This window comes from Bidens hawaiensis, unplaced genomic scaffold (genome assembly GCF_021521415.1).
Source record: "Bidens hawaiensis isolate Kalapana, Puna unplaced genomic scaffold, B.hawaiensis_p1.1 tig00037257_1, whole genome shotgun sequence".
NCBI classification, from domain to species: domain Eukaryota; kingdom Viridiplantae; phylum Streptophyta; class Magnoliopsida; order Asterales; family Asteraceae; genus Bidens; species Bidens hawaiensis.
In genome coordinates this window covers 137,020-148,337 of record NW_027496503.1, presented here as the reverse complement: position 1 = coordinate 148,337, position 11,318 = coordinate 137,020, and positions in this window count along the sequence as shown.

Here is an 11,318-nt window from a genome sequence, read left to right as displayed (position 1 = left end):
TATGCCCGCTTTCTGAGCAACGTCAATCGTTACAACAGCTGTATCCGGTCCCTCTTCAAAATAATCTACCAGATAACGACCAAACACACCCAATGATTGCGCAATCCGAGTAATCATGGGCCCCAATGCCAACTGAGTCGTGGCCCCACTAGCTTTACGACCTCCCCTTGCAAACGAACTTAACAACAACGTCGCCCGGTTCACATTCATATCCCTAACCGTAGCCATTAAACACATCAGATCAATATTATTACATTTATCCCTTCCAGACTTACGGTCCATGAATGTAGAAGCAATCACCCTGTGTAAATACCGGTGAAGTGGGTCCCGAATTTGTGAAGCGACAACACTACTCGAATGATCACCATCACCAATAGTCCTCCAAAACGTAGCCAAATCAGTCGTCGAGATCCAGTGAGGTCGAGAAGTAGTTGACCCCGTGGTAAAACCCCTAATACTTTCCTGAAACTCGGGACTAGTCACATCATGCTCCCCATATAAACCTGCAATCACAGCAAACGGGGGCACCGTGAAGTGAAACAACTCTCTCGTCATTGCAAAACTGACCGCGTATGGCTCATCAAAATCTCTCAGATTATATCTAAAAGTGGAGTAAAACTCGTAAATCAGCTCCACATGCTGCTTCTGCTCAAACCTCAAAATACCTCTCCAGCGTCCCGGTAACAAACTATCAAGTCTTGGTACCTGCCCAATAGATTCTAACGCCTCCCAATCAAACGTACGATGATGGAATACCTCATGTCACCAATCTGCTTATACATCTCGTATTCTGGAGTACCGGGGAGGAATCGTAATATTTGGTGGTCCTGTTCATCTCCCCTGGTGATATCCTCAACTGCGGCCCCGAAAACCTCAATCTCGTTATCTGTATATCTGATCGGCACGCGTGTATACTGCTGTGAAGTAGGGTCAAACGCCTGTTGTTGTTTGGACCTTTTCCTCGACATCTTCAAATAAATAGACCAATAAGTTCATGTCAAAACAACAATGAGTGACAACTGTGTAGCATTTTCGGTCGCGGTTCCCCTCAATAATAATAATTTTTTTTAATTTTTTATAAAATCAATCTAAGACTCACTAAATTCCTCAAAATTGCATGTGCAAAGACACATCGTGACTTAATCATACCCGACAAGATAACCAACAAACCGACAATACTTGTCACTTTCAAAAAATTTTTACAATCAAACTTTGTCAGAAAAATTCCCATCATTCAAAAACACATAACATTATCGACATCTTAGCAAAATACCTTCCCAAACTCACAAACTTTTGATAAACTTTTTCAAACTTTGACTTGAAGATTCGCCGGAAAATTATTCCGGTGACCAAAAATCTTTGAAAACACTTTCCTTCATCAAAAACCTCAACATGAATCTCAAAATCCCGACCAAAACTTCAATAATCTGGTAATCCCGACCCGGAAAACTCGACATTAACAACCCCCAAAATCAACCGAATCCATCAATGCCAACCAAAAAGACACTCAAAACATGCATTCCCAACCCCCAATCAATCTGAGATAACTAATTCAACCTTAAACCAAACCAATTGCTCACAAAATTAAACACACACCTTTCAATCGGATTTGAAAGAGATAATGAAACTAAACAACGAGAGTGATGGTAATGATGGTGGCGGCCGGCGACGGTGGTTACAGGGTGGTGGCGGTCGGATTTTGTTTGTGTGAATAGGGTAAAGATAAGAAATATATAGTGAAAGTGATGGGGAAATCGAATTTTTATAAAAAATTTTCGTCAGATTTGTGCATCTTCGCGTATCGCGAGATGCTATGCCTTGCATCTTCGCGTATCGCGAAGATGCAAGTTTGACCCTTGACTTTCTGACTTTGACTGGCAGTTTGACTTTTTAACATCTTCGCGATACGCAAAGATGCAAGGCATAGCATCTTCGCGATAAGCGAAGATGCACCTTTTTAGCAACAATTTTTAACGGTTTTCAGCTTAAAAAAATTAATATTTGAAGTGTTATTCGAGCTGATTTCCTCCGCCACCCACATCGGTCGCCACATACGAATCACCTACGTACCTGCGGCTCCCTCTAGCGACGCATGTGCTTACCAACTTCTCTCCAACGCTAATCATCGTGTCGCTTCTCCACACTCGATCCTTGCTCCACACTACACAATTTGAGGAAAATACTTAGCTAACTAGACTTAATATACAAAAATACAACTTACAAATGCCGGGTTGCCTCCCGGTTAGCGCTGAATTGAATGTCTACAGCTCGACACTCCTTGGTCCTTAATCAACCGAATAGGTCGGCTCTTCCGCCAAAAAGCAAACCTCTGACTCATGTATCTTTTTGTTCAAATCCGCATCCTCCAAGTAAGGCTTCAACCGATGACCGTTCACCACCTGCCTCAGATGATTATCAAAATCATCGATCTCAGCTTCACCGAATTTTCCAACTCTCTTGACTTGATACGGTCCCGTCCACTTGCTCTTCAACATGCCCGGGAAAAGCTTCAATCTCGAGTTGTACAACCACACTCGTTGCCCCTCCTCGAACGTCCTTCTTCTTAGCTTAGCATCGTGAACTCTCTTCATCTTGTCTTTATATGCGGATGCACACTCATAAGCTTCGTCTCTCAATTCTTCCAACTCGCATATGTTCAACTTTCTTTGCTTACCTGCACACTCATAGTCTAGATTAATATTCTTAACCGCCCATAGCGCACGATATGCTAGCTCGACAGGTAAATGACAACCCTTTCCGTAAACCAACCGATAAGGGGTGGTTCCAATAGGTGTTTTATAAGCGGTCTGGTAAGACCATAAAGCATCGTTTAGTTTATTTGACCAATCCTTCCGATCGGGCCTTACCGTCTTTTGTAAAATCTCTTTGATTTGCCTATTAGAAACCTCCACTTTCCCACTCGTTTGAGGGTGATGGGGAGTGGCAATGCGGTGGTTTACGCCATACCATTTAAGTAGTTTGCCAAAATTAAAGTTTTTGAAATGTGAACCCCCATCGCTAATGATAACGCGGGGAACATCAAAACGTGAAAAAAATATTAGACTGGACAAACTTACAAACAACTATATGGTCATTCGTCTTGGTGGCGATTGCTTCTACCCATTTAGACACATAATCGACCGCCACCAAGATATAAAGATTACCGAAAGAATTAGGAAACGGGCCCATGAAATCAATCCCCAAACATCAAAGATGTCGACAATGAGGATTGGTGGGCATCTCGTCCCTCTTTAAAACCCATATGTTGACATCTAACACAATTCTTCACAAAAGTTGCTGCATCCTTGAATATAGTAGGCCAATAGAATCCGCATGCAAGCACTCGATGTCCTATCTTCTGGCCGCTGAAATGGCCTCCACAAGGTGATGAATGGGCATGGTACAAAACACTCCGCATCTCTTCCTCCGGTATGCACCGCCTCATTACAAGGTGATGAATGGGCATGGTACAAAACACTCCACATCTCTTCCTCCGGTATGCACCACCTCATCCGCCCCAACTCTAAAAAATCCGGATCTTCCCATGCATAGTGCTTCACCCGCGAGAGGAAATGTTGCTTCTTCTTCTTTGGCCAAAACTCCGGAATTGTATCTGCAACAAGAAAATTAATAATGTGAGCATACCATGGCAAGGTTGAAATAGAAAACCATTGCTCATCCGGGAAAGACACATTGATGGCCCTCTCATCTTTCTCCTCCTCTTCTTGTCCCATAAGTCTCGACAAATGATCCGCTACTACGTTCTCGCTTCCTTTCTTGTTGCGGATCTCCACATCAAACTCTTGGATCAGTAAAATCCAGCTGATCAAGCGCGGTTTCGCATCCTTCTTCTCCATCAAGTACTTAACGGCGCTGTGATCTGAAAAAACAATAACCTTGCTCCCCCAAATGTAAGATCGAAACTTATCAAGTGTATATACTAAAGCGAGAAACTCCTTTTCAGTAATGGTATAATTAATTTGAGCATCGGAAAGGGTTTTGCTTGCGTAGTATATGGCAACGGGCTTCTTATCCACCCATTGACCCAACACGGCCCCGACCGCATAGTCACTTGCGTCACACATAATTTCAAATGGAAGTGACCAATCAGGTGACAACAAGACCGGAGCTTCAACCAATTTGTTTTTTAGAACATTAAATGCATTAAGACACTCTTTGTTAAAAACGAATGGTACATATTTTAATAACAAATTACACAACGATTTAGATATGACACTAAAATTCTTAATGAACCGTTGGTAAAAACCGGCATGACCCAAAAATGCCCTTATCCCTTTTATATTAGTAGGTGGCAGTAAATTAGATATGACTTGGATTTTCGCCCGGTCAACCTCAATCCCCCTACTTGAGATGACATGTCCCAAAACCGTCCCCTCTTGAACCATAAAGTGGCTCTTTTCCCAACTTAAAACCAAATTCGTTTCCACACATCTTTTTAAAACTTTAGTTAATTCATTTAAGCATTTTTCAAAAGATGAACCGAAAATCCAGAAGTCGTCTATAAAAATTTCAAGTGAATCCCCGACCATATCTGAAAAGATACTCATCATATACCTTTGAAAGGTGGCCGGGGCATTACACAAACCAAAAGTCATTCGCCTAAATGCGAAAGTACCGTATGGACACGTGAAAGTGGTCTTATGTTGGTCATCGGGATGAATAGCAATCTGATTGTACCCTAAATAGCCATCTAGAAAACAATAAAATTTCTTACCTGCGAGTTTCTCGATGATCTGGTCAATGAACGGCAAGGGGAAATGGTCCTTAGATGTTGTCGCATTCAATTTCCTATAATCAACACAAACCCGCCACCTGGTTACCGGTCGGGTGGCAATCTCTTCACCTTTCTCATTACGGGTTATCTGAAATCCCGCCTTTTTTGGAACTGTTTGTGTCGGACTTACCCACGTGCTATCTGAGATCGGAAAAATGATGCCCGCGTGCAACCACTTCAAGACCTCCTTCTTCACTACCTCCCGCATGTTTGGATTCAACCTTCTTTGTGCATCATGAGCGGGTTTTGCCTCAGGATCGGTGATGATTTTATGCATGACAATGGATGGGCTGATCCCTCTCAAATCTGCTATCGTCCAACCAATAGCCGCCTTATGTTCTCTCAAGACTCCCACCAACGCCTTCTCTTGCTCATCTTCCAAATTTGCAGCGATGATGGCGGTAATGTCTCTTCCTCTCCCAAAAACACGTATTTCAGGTGTTTCGGGAGCTCATTCAATTCAACAGTCGGTGGACTATCCAATGACGGTTTCAATTTTGAATCGATCATATCGGGCAACCGTTCCACCTGCTGAGACCATGGCGGTTTCCCAATACTTGCCGCATACAGCTCCACTTCTCTTTCTTCTTCTTGTAACTGTAGAACATGCTCAACAGCTTTCCTGCAACAAATAGCACACTCCTCTGTGGCATCATGCCCACTCCCGTGAGGGTTCAACCTGTCAATGACTTCAGTCGCGTGATGCTTGACTGTCGCTATCTATTCAAAAACAATTAATTATAGTGTCCTAATCACCTTAATCTAGTCATGGTAAGTGGGGTGTCGAACCATGAGGAGTTGGTGGTCAGTGTAAGGTGAAACCGATTCCTAACATCATGAAGTAGTTCAATTAAAAGTGCTGATCACACTAGCAAATGGATTTGAGTTTTATAATAATCAAGCAAGTAATCAAGTATTCAATCGATTAACAAAGACAAATCACACCCGGGAATCCAAGTACGTAACATAACAGCAAACTCATGCAACTTAACAGATAAACTATCCTGTGTCAACTATATACTGACTTACCGGTTAAACCTTAGGCATCCACGCTCGCTAACACACAACACTGGTTATCAAACGGTTCCTGCCAGTGTGACTTAACTAAGGGCAAACGTATGCTTTCTTGCAATTGACAGGTCAAACAATCCTACAAGCAATTATCATAGCACCTGGCACACTAAATGTTCTGATCGATAAACCTAAACTGACGTTGTGCACAATCATACTAGACATCAATACTCATAGATTAACATCAAAGATAGTTACAATCAATTCGTTCTTAATACATGAGAAAAAGTGAAAGATACAATACTCTACATCCCGGGTATGACTCGAAGGAACTAGCCACGAATCGGCATCTCTCGGGCTTCGGTTATGATATGGTAGGACATGTATGATGCTTGGAGATGATTGGAAGTGATGGTGGCTCTCCTTTCTGCTATGAAAATCGTCTGGAAGGTGAAGAATAGCGTCTAGGGTCATCAAAGTATAATATATGAAAAAAACCCTAACTTTCACGATTCTGGAGACCATCGCGTAGCGCGATGGTCTCCTCCCCAGGTCCATCGCGCTACGCGATGGACCAGAAGTTAACGCCTGGTCAATAATTCCAGGGCATCGCGCCACCTTCAACACCCATCGCGCTACTCGATGGGTCACTTCACTCAGCAAGTCCAAATTAATGTCTCGGTTTGCGTGCTCGACATCCCGGGTCTTCATTCCATGCTCGTACAGGTCCAAATTAAGCGCGTTAAATACATGTGACCTAAAACACAATAAACATGTATGAAGTACCAAAGTTCCTAAACTAAACGATTAAAACGACTAAGTTAGCAAACTAAAATATGTACAAATAGACCGAACATCACATACTCAAGAAAAACACTAAAGTAAACATTAACTGCCATCATAGGTCAACCAATTATCACCATTAATACTAGCAAGGTTTAAGGTCATACCCAGTTTCCCAGACTGACACTTTCTAGATTGACAACCCACAAATAAAGTTAATGCTACCATAAAACTATAGAATCGCCCAGAGAAGTGTACCTTGTTTTCGGTTAGGGTATACATGTTCACACCCCTCACACTATCAATACTCCACTCGGTTTAATATCTGGACTAGCAAAAGATGTGCCAGTATATGTCTCTCCCCTCAAATACCTAATATGAGTTACAACTTAATATGCTTGCAGGTCAGTCTTATCTCCACCCATTAACCACCGGTTGCCTAAAGACTCGGACTAAGGGTTTTGCTGTGGCTTAGGTTTGGGTGCGGATTAGGCATATTTAATGACTCAGGTGGATGAAACCCAGTTAAACAAACCAATATACAGACTCACGAATACAAACTAACTAGATAAAAAAACAACTGCTATTTACATACTCAACTACTAATAACAACTAAAATACTGACTGGTAACTTCTTTTTGTCTTTTTTTTGATTTTTTGATTTTTTTTTATTTTTTTTAATTTTTTTTTCACAACAATAATAACTGAAATGACTGATAATTACAACCCAGACTTTGACAACTTTACAACTCGCCTGACTAAATACAACTCGATATATATACAACTCGATAACGAACTGGATTTCATCACACGGGTAAAAATAAAACGAAGGCCAAGGCTGAAATGGTGTGTAATGTTCAGTTTAACAAACGAAAAAGGAATATGGTCCAAACGGGCTCCTAGGGGATAATGTCGGGTAAATAATTTATTTAGTGAGGAAAATATGTACGGAATGGGTTTTCTAAAGTCCTAATCTCCATACAAGTGGTGGTATTAAGATCTCGAAAAGCATGTGACAAGCAAGTTCTAATGCTGTAAAAAAATACCGGTTTCCCTCAATAAATGACTAGACATGTTTTATATCTATTATATAATATGTGTATTAAGTATAGGGGCTAACCTCAAAGTATGTATGGAAATATGGGCTGCCAATATGAAACATGTATACACGTCCCCTTTACTTGTTATCCCAGCCTAAACGATTTCATTTTCAACTTCTCATTTTAAAAACATTGTCGGGAAAACTATCGAGAAGCTGAAAAACCAACCATGACCAAAAACCTCTAACTTGGCATTAATAGCAATAAGTGACAGTTAATAACTTAAGTTTCTGAATATTGTTCGAGGTACTATCGGGCTAAAGATTTTCAATTTTCCCCCATCCCCACAATTGAGGTTGACATTGTCCTCAATGTTAAAATAATAATAAAACAATTAATAATCATTTGTGGGACGGGGTTGAACTAACAGTTTGACCACTTAAAAACTTGGGGAACAAATGTGATGAACTAAAGCAAATAATACAATTACATTTCTAACAACTAAAATAAAAATAACAAAATAGTTTATGAAACTGAAATCACTTGATAATAAAGACAATGCAGTGCTAAACTCGGCCCACAACTCTCAATACACTCGTGACACACGTTTCCACCACTAACCAATTCTGTCTAACCAAATCTGCACAAATCTCGAGACATGTATAAGCAACCACTCACAAGTATAAGACTTAGGTCTTTCGAGAGTTAATATTATTATTATCTTATAAAAACCATTACCGAGCCGAGTTAGTCAATTTCATAAATATTTTTTGTTAATTAATTAAAAATAATAAAAGACCTAACTCACTTTCGTAGGAATCACGGTTGCATTTAGCGTATGCAACAAGCCCTTTAAACCCCTCGGTAGCCCGGGTGTACGAGTGAGGTCTCGTGAGGGTTTATAGTGAACACACCCACAAAGTTCCAAGGCAACACAAACAAATATACACAAATATACATATCAAATACAGCAAACAAACATCACAAGATATATACAAATGTTACCCAACCGGTTACCCATACATGTTTTCCTAAATATAATATAATATTATAAAGACCATATGAATAAAAACAAAATAAATGGAAAAAACAACCCCAAACGGTAACCGGCGTCTGATGAACTCCTGTCTAATCTCCTCCCGCTGGGTCAGGCTGATTAGCTACCTGACTCGAGCCAGATGCCTCTGCCTGATCTCCAGCCTGTTGATGTATCTCTAAAGCTGGCGACAAGGCATGTTTGGTGGGTGATGGAGTTGGAAAATGTTGCATAGTGGGGCGGTACCGGTATAGGGTTTTCGGGTTTGGGGTGGAGTTTGGGTTTGTTGTTGAGGTTGGGGTTGGGTAACGGCGTAGTTTCGGTAGTTGGTTTTGGGTTTCTTGTTGTTGTTGTTATTGTTGTGATGGGAAGAGTTGGAGTAGTTAATGGCTTGTGGTGTGGGTTCAACCTTGGCTTGTGGTGCGGGCTCTGGTTTGGCTTTTTCGTTTGGTTTCTTGAGGGTTAGGGTACCCGCTTTCACATGATTCTCCGATAGCGCACCGGCTAGAGTAATGGCATCCTCAAGATTCATGGGTTTGCTACTCATGATTGAGTCCCGGATTTGCATAGGTAAACCCCCAATGTATTTGTCAAGCTCACGCTCAGCCGGGGTAACCAAATGAGGGACGAGAATGCTCAACTCGCGAAAACGAAGTGAGTAAGCGGCGTTATCACCACTATCTTGCTTGAGGTTCCAAAATTCCTCTCAAGCTTTTGAAGTTCGTGTTTGGGACAAAACTTCTTCATCATGAGTGCTTTGAGGTCGGACCATGGAAGAGCCATAGCCGTTTCCGACCCTTGGAGATGCATGACACTACCCCACCATGTTAGAGTGGTTTTTCTAAACATGCTTGAAGCGAAATTTGTCTTTTTCGCTTCGGGGCACTCACTATATCTAAACACATTCTCCATAGACTCGAACCATTGCAACAAGGTAGTCGCACAGTTCGTACCCCAGAATTCGGTTGGATTGGCACTAGTAAATTGCTTATATGGGTAGGATACGGGTTTGGGTTCAACGGGTGCAACAATGGGTGGAGGAGGTTTGGTAGCTTGTATTTGAGTTACAAGTTCGGGAATCACAGCGGCCATTTGCTTGACGATAAAAGCAGCCATACGTCGGTTGGTGTTCTTGCGCGGTCTTAGTGGAGGCATGCTAAAAGATTATAAAGAATTGGAATAAGTTTTAGGTAAAAAGAAATGGATATGAGAGTGTATAAAATAAGAATAAGGTGAAGTTAAATTTTCTTTTTGATTGTGAATCCTAGAGTTAGTGAGGAGTAGATGTTAGTGTTAGATAAAATATAAATCTTTGTATATAAACAACAAACCGGAAACAATCGTAAATGATTTTGAGATTTTGAGGGGTTAAAGCTTAAAAATTTGAGATTTTGAGGTGTATAGAGTCGGAAAATCATACATGAACTACCATGATTTGATATTCCAACTCAAAAAAAAAATTTATAAAACACAACTTTGGAGTCTAAGCATGTGCACGAATCACCGCAACTTTTTCATGTTTTTGACTCAAATAACGATAATAACACCATAAATCGGAATACAACGTCATGTCAAAGCACTAGTTCACGAATCACCGTAGTTCTATTGTTTTGACACCAAAAAAATATGATGGCGACCAGAACGCTCGCATTCGACTACTTAAAGTATTGACATGTATAACATGGTTTGTGGCCTAGAAAACGAGCACTATAATCCCACCATTCCAGGTAAGTAAATCACCTTCGATTCTTGGAATCTTTTTGTCAAATGGTCGTTTTATAATGTCTCGCTTCCTATGAGGGCTACGAACCCGATATAAATGCAACTTTTAAGGGATGATAAACAACGGGATCCAAGTTAATCTTGTAATCCATAAAACACAATGAAAATCTACTTTTTGCGTTTTAAGGTAAGGATACCTTGGAAATACTATAAAATTGTGTGTATGTGAACATTTGGGATATTGGTGAATTTTAAACAAGTTTATAAATAATATGCGATATGAACAATCAAAATAGAGTAAACACGTATGAGCACACGTATAGGACCCTAAGCATAACAATACTAGGTCGTTACGTCTAACCACCTATCCTATTGTCAGGGCTCTGATACCAATCTGTCACACCCTGACCAAAGGCGGCGGAACATGCCGAGGTGTAACGATTGTCCATGAGCACATGACACTAATTAAAGTGACAGTATTTAATAAACTCATTTCATTTTACAACATCGAAAATGTCACATAACAATTATCCATAAAATAACCATAAACAAGATATCACAAAATATGACAAATTTGATACTGTTCATTTTTACTAATATCCTAAGGTCTTTGATGTCGTTTTCTTCACAATCATAAATCAACCAATATGCAAACCTGCAACATTTTATAAAATAAAGTTTGTCAACACAAAGGTTGGTGAGCAATTCATAAGTTTAATCATATTAGTATATAATAAAGATAGCCACAAAACTTGCATACGAAACGATAGATAAAAGTGGTAATTTGGATAAATAGATATCGCTAAACACATTAACGACACCTAGCTATAAGAGGATGCCAAATAGTCTAGGATTTTATAGTTATCGTTAATTGCATTACGTTAACGACACCTTGCTATAAGTGGATGCCAAATAGTCTAGGATTTTATAG